Source organism: Alosa sapidissima, chromosome 2, assembly GCF_018492685.1.
Source record: "Alosa sapidissima isolate fAloSap1 chromosome 2, fAloSap1.pri, whole genome shotgun sequence".
NCBI classification, from domain to species: Eukaryota; Metazoa; Chordata; class Actinopteri; order Clupeiformes; family Clupeidae; genus Alosa; species Alosa sapidissima.
The window spans coordinates 12,120,662-12,125,661 of NC_055958.1; the positions used below are offsets into that span (position 1 = coordinate 12,120,662).

A 5,000-nucleotide genomic window follows, 5' to 3' on the forward strand; every position below is an offset into this window, starting at 1 on the left:
TAAACAGACTTGAATAAAATCATACATAAGCCTGGCCCTGTTCAGCTTGCCATTGCTGCTGGGGTCATTTGACTGTGTGTGTGAGCGTGTGTGGGTGTGGTTTTAGAGAAGAGTAGGACTCAAAGGTCACCATGACCAGAGTCATGACACAGTTTGAAGGTAAGCTGGGGGCCAAAAGCACACAAACACACTGCCACACACACACACAGACACACTGGGGGCCAAAAGCACACAAACACACTGCCACACACACACACACACACACACAGACACACACACAGAAAAACAAAGAAAAAAAGACATACCAATTTTCGGCTATAGAGAAATAACAGAACACAGAAATAAAACAAATATCCTACAGTGTGTAAGTTCCCTAGTCAAAACAATCCCACGTGCAACACAAACTACCCCATGTGCCACACAACTAAACCCACGTATATAAACTACCCCTGTGGCCACACAACTTCCCCCATATACAACACAAACTACCTCCGTGGCTGGCTTCAGACCACACATACAACACAAACTACCCCTGTGACCACACAACTTGCCCCACATACAACACAAACTACCCCTGTGACCACACAACTTGCCCCACATACAACACAAACTTCTCCTGTGGTCAGCTTCAGACCACACACATAGTGTCACACAAACCTCTCTGACATGTAATACATGTATACACATACTCACAAAACCACAGCAGGTAATGCTCATCTGCTCTCACACACACACACACACACGCACACGCACACGCACACACACGCAGGGTCAGGGGACTTACCTTTCTGAGAGCTGATAACCATGTCCTGGTACAGTGCTGACTGTTCTCCTCACAAAACTGGCGTGACCCTTCAAGCCTGTCACCTGCATCATCAGCACACACACACACGCACACACACACACAAAGAGAGAGAGAGAGAGGTTAAAGATCAACACACTCTATCACGCCACCTGTGCTAGGAGAAAAGAGAACTCGAGCACACGTGTGTGTGTGTGTGTGTGTGTGTGTGTGTGTGTGTGTGTGTGTGTGTGTGTGCGCGTAGGTAGGTAGGTATCAGTATGTCAGGAGCATTTGAAGTGATCAGGCTAAGAGCTGCTCTCGTGTTAATGTAATAAGCTGGAATGGAAAAGGGGGGATCCCGGCTCCCACAGACAGCAGGACGACAAACAACCACAGCCAAACACACAGTACACTTTAATCAAGCACAACACCACACACATCCAACCCCCCCCAAAAAAGTTTTTTTTAAAAAGTAGGTCTTAAGAAGGCAAGTGGTTCTGGGATCTTCTTCAAATGTATTTGTGATGGCCTACGGTCATGTGAGGGACAGACAAACACAGCCATCATTCCCACCAGCAGTCCAGGACTCGGGCTACAGTATGTGTGGTCCTGTATTTGGGCTTGTCCAGGATTCGGGCTACAGTATTGTTGGTCCTGTATTTGGGCTTGTCCAGGACTCGGGCTACAGTATGTGTGGCCCTGTATTTGGGCTTGTCCAGGACTCGGGCTACAGTATTGTTGGTCCTGTATTTGGGCTTGTCCAGGACTTGGGCTACAGTATGTGTGATCCTGTATTTGGGCTTGTCCAGGACTCGGGCTACAGTATTGTTGGTCCTGTATTTGGGCTTGTCCAGGACTCGGGCTACAGTATTGTTGGTCCTGTATTTGGGCTTGTCCAGGACTCGGGCTATGTGTGGTCCTGTATTTGGGCTTGGAACACTCTGCCACAATGAGAGCAATGCCTTCACAGCACAACACTGATAGATTGATTGAGCAAGCTAGCTAGCTAGATAGCTATCTAAATAGCTTGCTAGCTAACTAGCTAGCTATATAGATACTTTATTGATCCCAAGGGAAATGTAAGCAATAAGTAGTAGCTAATGACACACACATACACCCACACAGACTAAGAAACACACTCACAACTCTTGAAGGATGGAAACACAACTGTGAGATAATAGCCTATGCGCCAGATTTCAGAGTCCAGGCAGGGAACTAACACTCTGATGCAGTATGCATAAGTGGAAGAGATGCAGTGATGTGTTATGGCAGTGTGTGTCATGCAAAAAAATGAACAAAGCAAAGATATCACCAGTGCAAAAAGAATTCTATGTAAAATACAAAAAGATAAACAGCAATAGGAATGAACTATACACATCCCTAATACTTTATAAATAAATACTAAAGTAAAAAAAGACTAATTAATATAGCATGCTGCTCTATTGCTAACTGCAAGCTGGCGCTCACACAAGGCTGTTGGTTATGTTGTGTTTTGTATGCATTTTACTCCGTTAGCTTGCTCATTTTAGACCAAAACACCCTGCTGCTGCTTCAGCTAATCTAATATAAAATCTCTAGTCTAGACATTACACAGACACAAAACATGTGATTGGCTGATGTAAACACAAACAGAATATCCAGGCCATACTCACACAAACACACATACATGCATGCAAAGGTATTTTCTCCTTCTTTGGCCGACCAATTCATAAACACACACACACACACTGAGAGAGAGAGAGAGAGAGAGAGAGAGAGAGAGAGAGAGAGAGAGACCACCATCACCACACATATACAGATGCCAAAAACACATGCCTCTTCCTCTTGAACCTCTACCTTACATGCGAGTAAATAATCCCAAATAGACGGAAACTCCGCGGTCCAATTCTTTGCGGACTGAAAGAGAGTGAGAGGGTGGTGCGATGGCTTCAGGAACTACCTCCTCCTGCTGCTGACCTACATCCTCCGGTGCCTGACGGGGTGCTTCTGTGCCACTGGTCCCAGAGCAGCAGAGGGAGCAGGCAAATAAGGCTCCGCTCCACACACACAACACACACAAGCAGAGGTGCACACGGCTCTTCTGAAGGAGTTAGGAGGGAGTTAGGGAGAGGGGAGGAGGGGAGGGGTGGAGTGTGTGTGTGTGTGTGTGTGTGTGTGTGTGTGTGTGCGAAAGTGTGTGTGTGTGAAAGTGTGTGTGTGTAGAGGGCATGAGAGGGTGAAAGAGCTAAGGGGAGAGGTGGAGTGGGTGTGTGTGTGTTTGTGTGTGTGTGTGTGTGTGTCTGTGTGTGTGTGTGTCTGTGTGTGTGTGTGTGTGAAGTGGCAGGGGAGGATCAATAGGGAGGAGGTTTCTTGGCTAATGAACAGATGCTCTGTGCCCCCCCCCCCTTCCTCCCCTAACCACTGGGGTCCCACGAGGGGATGTGCCTACTGAGATATGGCAGGAGGACGGTGGCGGGGGGCTAGCATGTCTAATCTAAGCCCTGGAGCCACACCCTGCCAGAGGGGAACAGAGAGGGGGTGGGGTGGGGCGAGGTGCTGGAGGGGCACTGGTGCTTGGACCCCTTCCACAATGCCCATCCAAACGTGTTAAAAAAAATACGACCCCCCCCCCCCCCAAAAAAAATTGAGCCATTTCACGCCTGGCTGACAACAATCTGTGCTTAATGAAAATGGCTTTGTGAAAAGAGGGGAAAAAGAGAGGGGGAAAAAGAGAGGGGGGAAAAGAGAGGGGGGAAAAGAGAGGGGGAAAAAGACGGAAAAAAAGAAAAAACAAGGGGTGGCGGAAACGAGAGTTCACCGTTCCAGTCTGACATGGTGGATATGACCAGCTGTGGCGCCGTCTGAACAGCTTCATCTGCTTCCAGCCGGTCATTCTCAGGACTGAGACTTCAGCTGGTCACTCTCCCTGCTCTGAGTCCTGCTTGAACCGGTCACTCTCCCTGCTCTGAGTCCTGCTTGAACCGGTCACTATCTCTGATCTAGGGCTGCAGCAATTAGGGCCTAAGTTCGTTGGTGATATATAGGTAGCAGGAAGCTACGTCAAGGCAGGGACTCTGAAATGGTCGGTGAAGTGAAAGTGAATAAACCAATCACATACAACCAGTGTTAAATTCTGATCTATATATCTATCCTTTATTAATTAACTTCGGCCTGACTCTGTCCACTTCGTGCGTCTGACTTCGCTCTGGCCACAGTGCGTGTGCACGCTGTCGGCAAAATACGCTGTCAAACTCACACCCTTAAACAATTATTTGATTAGTTGTCAACTACTAAATTAATCGGCAGCTATTTTAGTAATCGATTAATTGTTTGTATCATTTTTTTAAGGAAATACCTCAAAGTTCTCTGAATGCACCTTCTTAAACTTGAATATTTTCATCGTGACTTACTCCTGTATGACAGTAAACTAAACATATTAGGCATGTCAACAAAACAAGCCATTTGAGGACACCATCTTGGGCTTACGGAAAACACTGATCCACATTTATTTCACCAATTTCTGACATTTTATCGATCAAACAACTAATCGAGAAAATAATCCAACAGATGAATCGACTGTGACAATATTTGATAGGTGCAGCCCTACTCTGTTCTGAGGCTTCCTCAAGCTGGTCGCTGACTCCATTCCACTCTGAGGACACACACAGACTCACAGGTCTAAACAAACATGTTCTGACCCCTCCAGCTGCTGTGTTCTTTAGTGATTTTGCAGCCATCCGAGCAGAGCCAGCAGACCCAAAGACATGGCTGAAAGCCATCTGGGGGCTCATATGGGTTATGATTAACTGAATGGTAAAAGGGTCAATGGTTTTGACTGTGGAAAAACAGGTGAAAACCAATTGAATAGTTTTTTTTAACAAAGCGTTTTACATTATGAATGGACATACTGTAACTTCAGTTGTTAGAATACAATTTCAAACAACATCCCATCGTCTCCCCACATATTCTCTCTCTCTCTTGTTCTCTCTTTCCCTCCCCACAGATTTTCTCTCTCTCTCTCTCTATCTCTTTCTCTCTGTACCTCCCCACAGACCCCCCCATCTCTGTCCTTCCAGGTCTCCCTCCCTCCCTCTCTCTCCCTCCCCTCTCTCACTCTCTCTCTCTGTCTGTCCCTCCCCCCTCTCTTTCTGTCCCTCCCCTCTCTCTCTCCCTCCCTCCCTCCCTTGTTCTCTATATGTCAGTCCATCCCCTTGTGCTGACAAGGAGCCATATTTTA

At 46.9% G+C, this 5,000-nt stretch overlaps 1 protein-coding gene across 3 annotated transcripts in view; it reads right to left on the bottom strand.

Moving 5' to 3' along the window:
- si:ch211-45c16.2 (mitogen-activated protein kinase kinase kinase 13) overlaps nucleotides 1-5,000 on the bottom strand; it is a 60,447-nt gene that overhangs the window by 44,666 nt on the left and 10,781 nt on the right. Inside the window, exons 1-2 of one of the 3 annotated variants that reach the window (XM_042084509.1) lie at nucleotides 2,626-2,848; nucleotides 785-867 (exon numbers count right to left, since the gene is read on the bottom strand). The gene's annotated coding sequence lies outside the window, so the exon portion shown is untranslated. Of the gene's footprint in view, nucleotides 1-784; nucleotides 868-2,620; nucleotides 2,849-5,000 lie in introns of those variants that run through there. The other 2 variants (XM_042084510.1, XM_042084508.1) reach the window with 2 other exon arrangements.